Source organism: Octopus sinensis, unplaced genomic scaffold (assembly GCF_006345805.1).
Source record: "Octopus sinensis unplaced genomic scaffold, ASM634580v1 Contig18749, whole genome shotgun sequence".
In the NCBI taxonomy this organism is placed as follows: domain Eukaryota; kingdom Metazoa; phylum Mollusca; class Cephalopoda; order Octopoda; family Octopodidae; genus Octopus; species Octopus sinensis.
Window position 1 is genome coordinate 12931 of NW_021835996.1, and position 12888 is coordinate 25818.

A 12888-nucleotide genomic window follows, 5' to 3' on the forward strand; every position below is an offset into this window, starting at 1 on the left:
GACGTAAATGCACCCCATATCATCACACTTCCTTTTCCAAATTTTACGGTTTCAGTAATATTACGTGAAACAAACTTTTCGGATTGTTGTCTCCATACAAATCTTCGTCCGTCGTTGTTTACTAAGTTGAATTTGCATTCGTCGCTGAATATAACGTGATTCCAATAAGTAGATGGTAGCATATTCCATCTTTGACAGATTTCCATTCTTCGTTTTTTGTGTTTTTTAGTAAGATGTGGTCTTTTAGTAGGCGGAAATGCTTTGAAACCTCTTTGTTTTAGTGTATTTCTGATTGTTTCAGGTGTTACATTTTTCCCAGTTTCTTCTTTTAGTGCCTTCGCATATTTTACGCAATTAAAATTTGGATCTTCAATCCTTGCCTTATTGATTTTTTTAAAATCTTCTTCATTTAGGAGCCGGGGACGACCAGAACCATATTTTCTTGTGCATGGAATATTTTGTTTATATTTTCGAATTGTTTTCGATATGGTATCAAGTGATCTTTTAGTTATACGTTGTATTTCGCGATACGTCTTTCCGCATTTGTAAATACCGATAATTGTTCCCTTTTCTTCGAAACTCAATTGTCTGACCATAATTATAGCGTGTAAGTTATTATAGCGTGCAAAATATTAATAATTTTTTAAAAAAAATCATATATTTAATAACATTTACAAATAAAAAATTTTGTTCGTTTTTTATTTTGGTTTAGATTATACTTTTGCTTTAAAAAGGCGGTAAATATTTTTTTTTTTGCAAAAATAAAAATATTGGTCATTGTTTATATATTGTTAAAAGAATAGAATAGAATAGAATAGTGTTTATTGAGCGAAAAGAAAAAGAAAAACAAGGAAGAAAAACATCGGCGGGGAGATAAAAACAAGGCACCGAAGTGTCTCTTTCCATGCGTATCCCCAATACTAGTCATGTTTGACGACAATTCTCCAAGACCATCCGGATCGTGGGCACAGAGGATTCTTGTGAGTCTTTAGCCTTCCGTCAAGTTGTACTCCGTAAGCCAATTTCATAGCGAAACGTCTTGTCTTTTCCAACTGTTCGATCAGGTAGTCACTCTCCTCCGTACCGTACCAGCCCTCGTAGCCATATGTGAGGACTGGCTGCACACACGTTTTGTATACGTAGATGTACGTTTCCGGATCCAGATGGAACCTGGTTAAGCTTTTGAGGATCCTCACACTCCTCTTTCTCTGATTTGCTATATGCTCTACGTACGAGCCACGACAGTTAATGGTTGCTCCCAGGTAAGAAAGATTTTTTCTTTTCGAGAGATCCATCACATAGCTACTCATCGCATATGCACAAGACTCCGCATAGCGACTCCCTCTCCGCAACCATGAAATGGTGCTCTTCTCCGGTGCTAGGGTCAAACCCTTCTCTATAGTCCACATCTTTAGCGTTGCAATGTATGATTTCAGTCGTCTCCAGGACTGCGATATCCTTTTCGAGGTATCCATGACCAGGATATCGTCAGCATAGATAACGAGCTTGCCAGTACGTGTCGACGGCAGAGGAATGTCCGCCAAGAAGAGGTTGAACAGAAGTGGACTCAAGATAGATCCCTGCGGGACTCCCCTTCTAAGTTCCACACACCCCGATAGGCGGTTTCCACAGCGGACAAATGATTGTCTTCCTGACAAGAAGCTCTCCAGCCATCGATAGGTCTTTATCCCGGCTCCGATGTCATGGATTCTGGAGAGTAGGCCCAGGTGCCACACGCTATCGAAGGCTTTGGCCAGATCCAGACACACCACAGTTAGCCATGCTTCATTTCTGTCAGCACGGGATAATTGGTGCTCTAACTCCCTGAGGCAGTCCCCTGTGGATCTTCCTCCACGAAATCCCCATTGTTCAGGTAAAAGCAAATTTTGTGATTCTATATGACCAGAGAGTCTGTTAAAGACAATCTTTTCCATTGTCTTAGAGAAAGCACAAATGAGGCTAATTGGCCGGTAGTTCTGTGCCAGCAGTGTCGATTTACCAGATTTTGGAATCATTCGAACAATCGTATGCTTCCACGCCGATGGAAGGTGTCCGAACGTCCAGCTGGCGTGAAACAACATAGTCAATGCTCGTATCAAGATGCTCGTATATTGTTAAAATTCTATTTAGATATTTTTTTAATTGGTTTCTAGGAAATTTTAGGAAAAATGTAGTGTTCGTTTTTTATTTTGGTTTACTGTATGTTTCTTAGATAATTCCTGTGGAACGGGTCTGAAACGGAACGGGCCTTTCGAGGGATAGAGTTGAGTTAGTTGAGAACATTTTCATTTAGCAGTGGTGGGCGATTTTTGCAAAAAAGGGGTCCGGGCTATATTTTTGTGATTCTAAGTTTATCATATTTACCATGGCATCTGTTATTTTTTTTAGTTTTTTACATGTTGTTTTTACTTCAAAAATTGTAATTGATCTTTTAAGGGTCTAGGCCAGGGGTTCTCAACCTTTTAGCTCAAGGGCCAAATCGATAATTAAGATTAGCTTCGCGGGCCGCACAAAAAATATTTATATATTTTTATATTTTCCAAGCCGGTAACTCGCTTGCAATCCGAAGTGCAGCCACTGCTGATGGTAATGAGTTTTTGGACTCTGTTTTTTCTTTTTTTAATTTCCATTTCCTTTATAAAGAATTACAAGCTAAAAAATCTAAAAAAGGCGTTGTAACTAAAAAGAAAGTATTATTTGTTTATTAAGTTTTTGAAATCCGGAATAAGTAAAGTCGAAGAAGTTCGTAAAAGCTGACTCGAGTGATTATCCGTGAGATTGTACGATATTTATTTTTTATGCGAATCATTTTCCTAAATATTGATTCGCATAAAAAGTAGATCCAAACATTGATATATTCATATATGCATTGTGTGTTATATTTTTGAATTTGTCTTGAGGAATTAATTCGTAAAAATTAATAATGGACGCTTTTTTGAACAATGCCGCCAGTTCTATATCATGTTGTAAATTAATGAGTTCTAGTTGAAACTTTGCAGGCGCATCCTTAATTTCCACGCTGAATGGAGTTGCGAATATTTTCATTAAAGGAAGGAATTTTTTAAAATTCTAAAAATTAAATTTATATAAATGTACCCCAAAACGTGCTTCAAATTGATTAATTAAATCACCAATTATGGATATGTATTTTCATAAGCAGCGCCTTCGTTGTTTTCAGATAGTGAATAAAAATGAGATGTATCTCCCTCTTTAAGGGAAGTCATCCATAAATATAATTTTTCGATAAACAAAGAAATATATCCATATACCTGATAACAGAGTTTGCCTTTTCCTTGTAATTCAACATTGAGATCCGACAAATGCGTGGTTAAATCAACATAAAAAGCCAAATCGGCAATCCATCTTTCATCGTAAAGTTCATCGAAAATTACTCTGTCTTTGGTAAACTCCTTAATTTCTGGAAGCAATTTATAGAACCTTTAATAAAATATTAAGGCATTTCGAACGACTTAACCACCTCACTTCAGTATGAAAAATAACATCTCCATACTCAGCATCAACTTCTTCCAAAAAAGATTTAAAATATCGGTGATTGAGCGCTTTTGAGCGTATCCAATAAACGATATTAACGACTTTTTTGGAAACATGTTCCATTTTAATGGACTTGGCGATAAGATTTTCTGGTGAATTATGCAGTGATGCCATATTAATTGATCGAAACTATTTTCGGTTATATCTTTGGAACAATCAATAAATAATTAAATTTTAACATTATTAAAAAATTAAAAAAGTTAGTTACTCTAGAGGGGCCGCAAAAAAAATCCTGCGGGCCGCATGCGGCCCCGGGGGCCGCATTTGAGAACCGCTGGTCTAGGCTTTCCATTGAATGGGAGGATTGCTCTAATCACATTGAAAAGTTTTTCAAAATGTGTTGCGATTACCTCCGTATACTATTTATTTATTAGGTAATGCCTTGCCACTTTTGTCCTTGATTCGTTTTTTCCGGATGGCGTGTCGTAGTAAACGAGCGGCCATATACATCTGTGAATTATCTTTTAGTTTGGATACTTCATTGATTTTGCCAAGCAGGCCTTCTTGGTGGAGTCTCTTGTTCAGTCTCCTGATTTTTCTACGGATTTAGTCCCTCTACCCCTGAAGAACTTCCCTCTTCCCTCTAAACCGATTCCTCTTGGGACCGACAGAATTTTCCGGTATAGATGGGAGGCCTGTATATTAAATTTGACAAAAAAAGTAAAACAGCAAAATTAATACAAATCTGTCAATAAGGATTCCCTCGTATTTAGCTTCAATTTAGACATTGGTTTATTGTTCAGATAGATCTGTCTGTTGATGGGATCGAGTAATGCAGAGTCTTGACTGCAAGAAAAGTAGCAAATTTGGTCTAGCATTTGTTTAACATTTGTGGATGTTAATTTCTCGAGATGTTTTGGCTTTGTTTGCTTATCAGAATCTGAGTCACTGTCATCATATTCACAACTTGAGACTGTTTGATATTGCTCATCTAGGATGATTCCCAATCTTTGAAATTTTCAGTGGATGGTTCCGAATCTAAGTTGACAAATTTTTCTTCTGTCATTTAATTATTGACTAGTCTATTCATAAGGGGTATGAACAGTATATTGTTTGTAGGATTTTAGTTTATATCAGGATTGTTTGATTTAAATCATTTGATATTAATCAAAAAAATCAATGATTTAAATCATTAAAAAATCAAAAAAATCATTTTAAATTGTATAAATTGATTAAACTTCGATAAACATATTATTCCTGAACGTTGATTAAGAATTCGAGACAAGGAAGAGATAAAAGGAGACGCACTGACACGGGATCACTTAATTAGACGATTACTATTCCTCTTTCCTGTGTTCCGGGCCGAAAGTTTAAGGTGGTTTAATCAGCGAATTACCCTTGAAAATGAGGGACCAATCATTAATCAATTTCGTTACTACGATGATGTTATCGAAAAAAATTTGATAGATATGTAATTCTCTAGACGCGTATATTCCACTAACACTCCTTTTTCTGCTGTTGAACATCCCGAATTTGTTCAAATGTTTCTTCTCTGAGTATCGTTTAGCTTATCGTCATCAAATTGGTGGTCCATTGCTCGATTGAGTGTACGAACAACTACATGAGGACTGTCGACAAAGACTCAAGGACAAAACAGTGTCTATGATGCTAGATGGGTGGAGTAACATTCATAATGAACCTGTTGTTTGTGTTTCGGTTGAACATCGGGTGGAGAAAGCTGTCTAATTGACACTGTGGACACCTTTGGACACAGACACACTGCGTAGTATCTTCAAATTTGTTGCATTAGATTCTGCCAAATCTGCCGAGGAACGGTTTGGTTGTAAAATTGGTAGTCTTGTGACGGATCTGATTTAAATCAAAAAAATCTGATTATTTTAAATAAAAATCATAATTTTTAACAACCCTGGTTAATTTCACGTCCATTCAAGCTGTGCTAATGCACCGGATAGCATCCAAGAGATAAATTTTTAGATGCTATCGAGTCATTTATTTTTTTAAATAATCGATTATTTAATGAATAAGAGAAATCGTCAAAAAAAATCTAGCTATCATTTATTATTTGAATTTTCTTCTTAAGGGCAATTTGCAACGTAATAGTTTTCTTTGCGGAGCTATCATCTTTTAGTTTTTAATTTTTTGTCGAGTTGTTAGCAATTCAAGGTTAAAGGCGATTAATTAGATTAAAGATTGATGTCAGAAGGCCGGTTTATGATAAATGAAAATTCAAGTCGGGACCAGAAAATATGGCCGGTATTCGGAATAGAGGAGATCCGGTATATCGAATATGAAATAGCAGTGATGGTCTATGAGGTGAATCGGGACCAGAAGTTTAGTCCGATTTTAAGGGAATTGCAGGATACCGAGGAGTCGGTTTAGAGGGGTTTTACTGTATTTTCTACGATCCCACGAAATACCTACTGTTAGGTCCTTCAGATGCGAGCAAATGTATTTTTTGTAATTTTTGACTGTATCTGGATGATGAGAGATTAGTTTTTCACGTTGCATATCCATTTCTTGTGTTCTCAATAATGTTTTTTGTAATGTTGTTATTTTTCTTATGTTTGATACCATGTTTCACCAGGTTCAAAACCAGGCTGAAGGTGACAATAATCATCTCTGGTGTTATATACAGTGTCCCCTCTCCTGACACCCCCCTGGTATATCCTCACATATGTCAGTTGTCCGTACCGACCCGCCTGGAGTTAAAAACATGGAAACCTCCAGTTTGAAGCCCATTCCGACAAACAAATTTTCGTTATTTCGAGACGAATTTAACAAAAAACTTGTCGCGATGTCTGATTATGATCGTCGAAAAGCATAATTTTTGATTTGTGAGGGGTCTGGAAGGTATTCGATGATAGCATCGAGGACTTCTTGTACGCCGTTATTCCGAAGAGCAGTGCCAAATAACACAGGTACCATCTGTCGGGAAATACAACTTGGGAATACTCGCCTGGAATTGCCCTTCTTGTGACCTTGATGCTGTAGAAATGAGCTATCAGCACAAATACAACCCACACTGTCCTTCAAAATAAACACTCTCTTGCTTCACAAGATCTATGACTCCAACATGAGCATGTTCTACCCCCATTGGAATTTGCAAAGGAATAACTGGTAATTTTAATTTATTTCTAAATTAATAATATTAATTAATTTATAATTAATTATTATAATAAATACTTTTTTACAAAAAAGAAAACAAATTAAGTTATAATAAATCAGCGGTTCTCAACCGTGGTCCCCAGAAATTTTTAGTGGTCCCCAGGAATTTTCGAAAAATAAAAATATATTAAAGTTAAAACTAATTGTACAATTAAGTATAAATCAAAAACATTGAAATTAATCAAGCGGTTCTCAATCGTGGTCCCCAGAAAATTTTTAGTGGTCCCCAGGAATTTTCGAAAATAACAATATATTAAATTTAAAACTAATTGTACAATTAAGTATAAATCAAAAACATTGAAATTAATCTGATTTGATTAGCGTGGTTTATCATTCTAGTTATGGTTAACAAGAATCGTCGTCTTTGGTCGGATTCTTACGTACAATTGGATTCACTAAATTCATTGCCCCAAATAATGAAATAAAGAAAAGGAATAACATCAATGTTCCCAATGCTTGAATATCATCTCGGACACAACCCACCGGATAATGTTCTTCTAAGTCTGATAATCAAACATCTGGAAAATCTCAAGACAAAATTTGATGATTATTTTCCTGTTGAAGACCAATTCCAAACTGGATCGTTCAACCTTTCTTGACCTCATTTAAAGAATATCAGGAACTCAATTTTCAGCAGAGCTTGATTGAACTTCAATGTAATCAGTCTGCTCAGATTATTTTCAAATGTACTTCATTATTAGATTTTTGGTATTCTCATTAATAATTACTTTTTATTGTTAGGTGTCAGATGGCGAAAGAATTCCCCATTTTGAGTAAAACTGCATTGGAATCAATACTTGCATTCCCCACTACTTATCACTGTGAAAATGTCACTTTTCTAAAAACAAAATATAGAATAGACTACGGGTACAAGATGATATGCGAGTAGCTTTGTCGAACATAGAGCCTGATATAAGTAAAATTATTCTGAGCAAACAAGATCAGAAATCTCACTAAATTACTATTAAATTTTCTGTTATTTTCATAATGTTCATGTTATTTTTATAATAAATATTCGAACATGTCTAAACCTGGCCCTGACGAGGCCAAAAATTGTGCGCTAATACCAAAAAATGTTTATTTTATTTAAGGTGGTCCCCACAAAATTTTATAGTGCAAAAGTGGTCCCCAGTCTAAAAAAGGTTGAGAACCGCTGTAATAAATGTTGTTTAAACCTCAAGTCTTGTATTGTCCTCGTTTTCCATTTTCCATTATTTTAAATATATTATTATTTAACTTTAAAAAGTTTATATAAATAAATAATTGTTCGTTATATTTTCGATTCATTTTGAATTATGTCTACATTTTCACTTTTTTTCTCATTACTTGTACTGAACGAGGTTTTAGGGTACACCGTTTCATCTTAGATTACCAATAATACAATTGTTGGTTATGCTGAACCATTCATTACAGAAATGATCATCGTATTCCTAAAATTTAATTTATGTGAATTAGTTTTTGGGTTATCAGGAACCACAAAAAGGTTATTATGTTGGGATTGTTCAGTCTTGTTTTTATATTGGACGAATTTTCGGCTGGTTGGTTGTTTGGGTCTTTAAATACCAAGTCTCGTGATTGGAAGAATTGCCGACAAAATTAGCAAATATACTTTGCTGATTATTTGTTTTGGTCTTTCTGGCATTTTTGTATTTACTTTTGGTTTTACATTGAATATATCTTTGTGATAATTTTCCGTTTATTGATCGGGATGGTTTCTGGTATTCGAACATTCGTAAAGTGTAGGAATTTCTATAATTGATAAAGCATTGATTCACGACACATGCGATGAGGAGACTCAGGGTAAAGGAATGATGTTTTATGGGATTGGAGTCAGCATGGGAATTTTGATTGCTCCTTTGATTGGGGGTGTTTTATATTTTAAGGATATTTACAAAATCTTGCCCATTTATATCCCTCTGTTCGATTTTTGTCAGTGCCTTTTTAAAAAAGTTCCCTATTTTTTTACTTCAATATGCGTGGTGCCTTGATTATCTTTAAGATTATTCTTACTTTTATAACTCAAAAGTCATTTAAAAAGTATTAACAACATTTAATGAATGTAGAAAAGCGTTTCGCTCAGACCACGTGAACCTTAATCAAGAAGAACACCCCAAGAGAATCGAGTTTCAAAGTCTCATAAGGACAGTCAAGTGACCAATATCTTTTCATAAAAGTAGAGCCAAGAAAACGGCAATTTCACTCGGAATTTCGGTTCTCTACTCTTTTGTTACAATTGGAATAGACGAGCTTTATATTTTATTTTGTTCTCTACTAGCAAAAGCCACGTTCGGGAGTCTTTGATATTTCTAGGGGGGTTGGAGTATAGCATAGCAGTAAGGAAATTGGTTTATTTTTAATTTTTCTGCTCTTCCCACTGTTTATAATTCATCCTTTTCTATTCACTCGAATGCTGGACAAAATCGGAATTATTAACGTTTACATTAACTTAATAATTTCTAGTCCATTAAATTATGCCATTTGGGTTTGCTTCCAATCATGTTGGTAATTCCGTTTACTTATGTCCTCAGTGAAAAAGGGTTAATGTTTTGTTTTAAAAATGTAGACTTTATGTCGAGGTGAATGCTTTACTTTACATTTTGGTTATTTTCAGCAGAATATTGGCAAATTTTAATAGTGGCACGGTGGCTCTTTTGCTCAACAATTCCATAAAAATAGAGGACGCCGGGACAGTAAACGGAATATGCCTGTCCTTATCCTGCATTTTTCGGTTTACTTATATAGAATTGGCATTTTAGAGCTTTGGCTCCTTTAACGTTCAATAGTATTTATACTGCTGCGATTTCAGTGGATACAAGTGTCGGGAAAGTGTTTGCACCATTAATTGGATTCTACTCAATTGCAATTATGGTCATTTTAATTGTTGTGCTGTGTTCCTATATTCCTCGTAGCCTTAATTCGAGGATTTGTTGACTATAATTTTACTAACAGTATAGCTATTCTAAATATTTGTTACTTAAGAATGCTTCCTTATATAAATTTATTATTTTTTTGAATAAAAACCACGTAGGTATCTTTTTAAATATCCTTTTTTAAATATACGATCGATTGATTCAGATGCTGTTTGAAAGTCTTATTTTTATTTTTCCGGGTTCCTTTCATTGTAAAATTTGTCATTTATTTGATCCCTTTACATCACTTCACAGCCCTCCTTCACAGCCCTCTATTTTTAGACAACGACTATTATTATTATTAAGCCAAACAAAATCACCATCTTAACCATTAACTAACACGTTCAGATGATTCCGACACTTCTCAACAGTCGAGCCATCTTTTCACGATGTTCCGACCGTGACCCCACACACTTTCTGTATGTACGGTGAATGGTTTGTGGTCCATTTTACGATCGCCCCATTTGCCTCTACGAGAGACTCCAGTGTTCTATGGACAATTTCCCTATCGGTATGGTCCTTCAGTAGGTTGATAGATCTTTCTTGAATTTTTTCGATTTTTAGCCGGTTCGTTGCCGCCAGGTTACAGCCCCAAGCAGCACATGCATAGCCTATTGTTGGCTCGATATACTGCTTGTAAAGGGTCTCTACCCCTGGCGGATAAGTTCTCCCACAGTTCCAAAGGAAGGCTTTTACAAAATTGATCTTCTTTATACAGGTTGATACGATCGATTCTACGTGAGGTGAAAAACAGAGGAAAGTATCAAACGTTACTCCCAATATTCGATTGAATATAAGGCTGGAAAAAACAAACACTATTGTTTAATTTAAATAGAGATTCTTTAAATAACATAGAATTTAAATAATAATTAAAAAATAAATATTTAACTTGCCACAACTTATTGACGTTGTTGAGTTTTTAAAAAATAATGGAATGTGGAGACCAAGTAAGGAATGTGCCAAATAATTAAGCCTGCCCCAATCTACACGTATTTTGTTCATGACAGAAACTGTTCGTTTTGCGGCAAATTCTTCAAAAACAAAATCGATTTAATTCGTCATAAACGAATTCACACAAACGAAAGGCCTTTCAACTGCCAGATCTGCGGACGGTAAGCCACCCTGGTGAAACAACAGGTCATTCTCACGTAAATTCACTCTGAACATCCACATGCTCTCCCATTCCTCCCAGAAGACCTTTTCTTGCATGATATGCGGAAGACCCTTCAAATACACCAACAGTCTCCGCAAACACATGAAACAACATTTCGGATTTGCCTTAAAAAACGTAAAAAACAGCCAACAATCAGAGAACAGAATCCTCCGCCAATGACCGACCAGATATATTGTCTGAACAGTCAACTTACACGTCACCCCTGCGGACATTGTGGGCGTAGTTTCAGTCGTCCGTCTTCCCTGGCAGTCCACGTGAGGATCCACACAGGCGAAAGACCTTTTTCCTGCGATGTCTGTCCTGCCAAGTTTGTGACCAAATCGGCTCTGGTCGAACACCGAACTGTCCATTCTGGGAGGGACGAGTCTTTAAAGTGTCCGTTTTGTGATTCGACTTTCACACGCAAGTCGAGTCTCAGTCGCCACAAAGCGTCAATTCACGGAATCGGGCTTCGGAGGATCCGGTCTAGTCTGACTTGTCGTTTTTGTGTGAGAAATTTCAACGTTCGCCAAAATTTAGCACGACATGAAAAAACTCACCAAAAAACCAATTCGGAAAATTGGCTCCCCTTCTCGACAGAAGAAATCATTTTGCAGGAAAGTGACTAATTTGAAAACGGAGGACAGTCCGTGGTGTACCCCTCCTGTTTCTACCGACTGACCAACAGAAAAGGACAGAAAGGGGTGTTTCCTTATAACTGTCAGTTTTGTGGAAAGGGGTTTGCGAGGGCGTCTAATTGGAGGAGACATGTCAGTACTTTTCCAAGGAAACAATACGAGCGTGGGACATGTCATTTGTTCTTTGCTTGAGCAGGCGCCTTGAGGAACCACGAACAGCGATATCACGTGTATTGAACAACTATTCTTGTCAGACAATTACATATTTTATTGAAACTGCACTCAGAAAAGAAGGAAATGACAAAAATGACACAAACAGTGACAAACCAGAACATTCCATTGCCCATCATTCCGGTCAACGGTTACACAAATAAACCTCTCACGGTCTTTAAGTAAAAAAGCCTACACACTAAGACCCAAAACATACATTGCAGAATAACTTGCAAAAAAAAGCAAATAAAACAAAATCTCGTCTTCCAAGTCCAACATCCCAAATCAGCATTCAAATTTCCTAGAAGTGGAAAAATGTAAATGAAATGCTGAATATTGAATTACGACTACCATTGTGATATTTTGCCATAGCGGGAGGTGGCACTGTCGGGAACTGAGGAGATATCTGTCGTAGTAAAACAGTGCCCAATAAGCGAGACAAACCCCCTACGGACAATGAAAATCCAACACCAACCATCCCCACGGGGAAGGCCAAAGCAAAGTAGAGGACGCTGTAGAAATCTCTGATTCGAGGGTATTTGGAGCTCAGGCAGCAGAGGATGCACGTCAGACATTGAAGTAGCTGGACTATATTTGTTGTGTATATCAGATTCCAGTTGGTCAGGTAATATAACTTGGGGACCCCGCAAAATTGTGTTATATTCAATTTATTTACTCTAAAATAGAGAATCATGTCATCATGGATGGACCCCTTCTATTCAAAACCTCTAGTCCCTCAGCAATGTCATTATTTGTGGTGATATGATTGCAAAGAGCTAAAAAATCAATCTCTCAACTCAAGAGAATCTCTACTCATCTCACACCAGAATACCGTCAAGAAAAGGCGACGCAATTTCTTCTCCTGACATCTCGCTGTGTACTATAATTCTGGCCCCTGCTACTTCTTGGAAGGTCATTTACGACCTAAATTCTGACCACAACCCGACTATTATTGAGAATGCCCTAAAATCCAACATTGACATTCAACGGCGTTGTTATACGAATTACAAAAGAGTTTCCTGGGACGACTACCATCTCGCTCTAGAAAAATCATTGAATGATTTCGACATTATCAACTTTTGTTCGACTGACGCAGCAGTCAATTATGCACTTATCATTTCCACGTCCAAAAAATTCATTCCTCAAGGAATTATAAATAATTTCTCCCAAAGTTACAAGCACGAAGTAAACACCCTTATAAAGACACGTAACAAACTGAAACGGGAAAATGGAAAATCTGCTGTGTCCTTTATAGAACTGAGGAATCTAAACAAACAAATCACTGCTGCCATAAATCGGC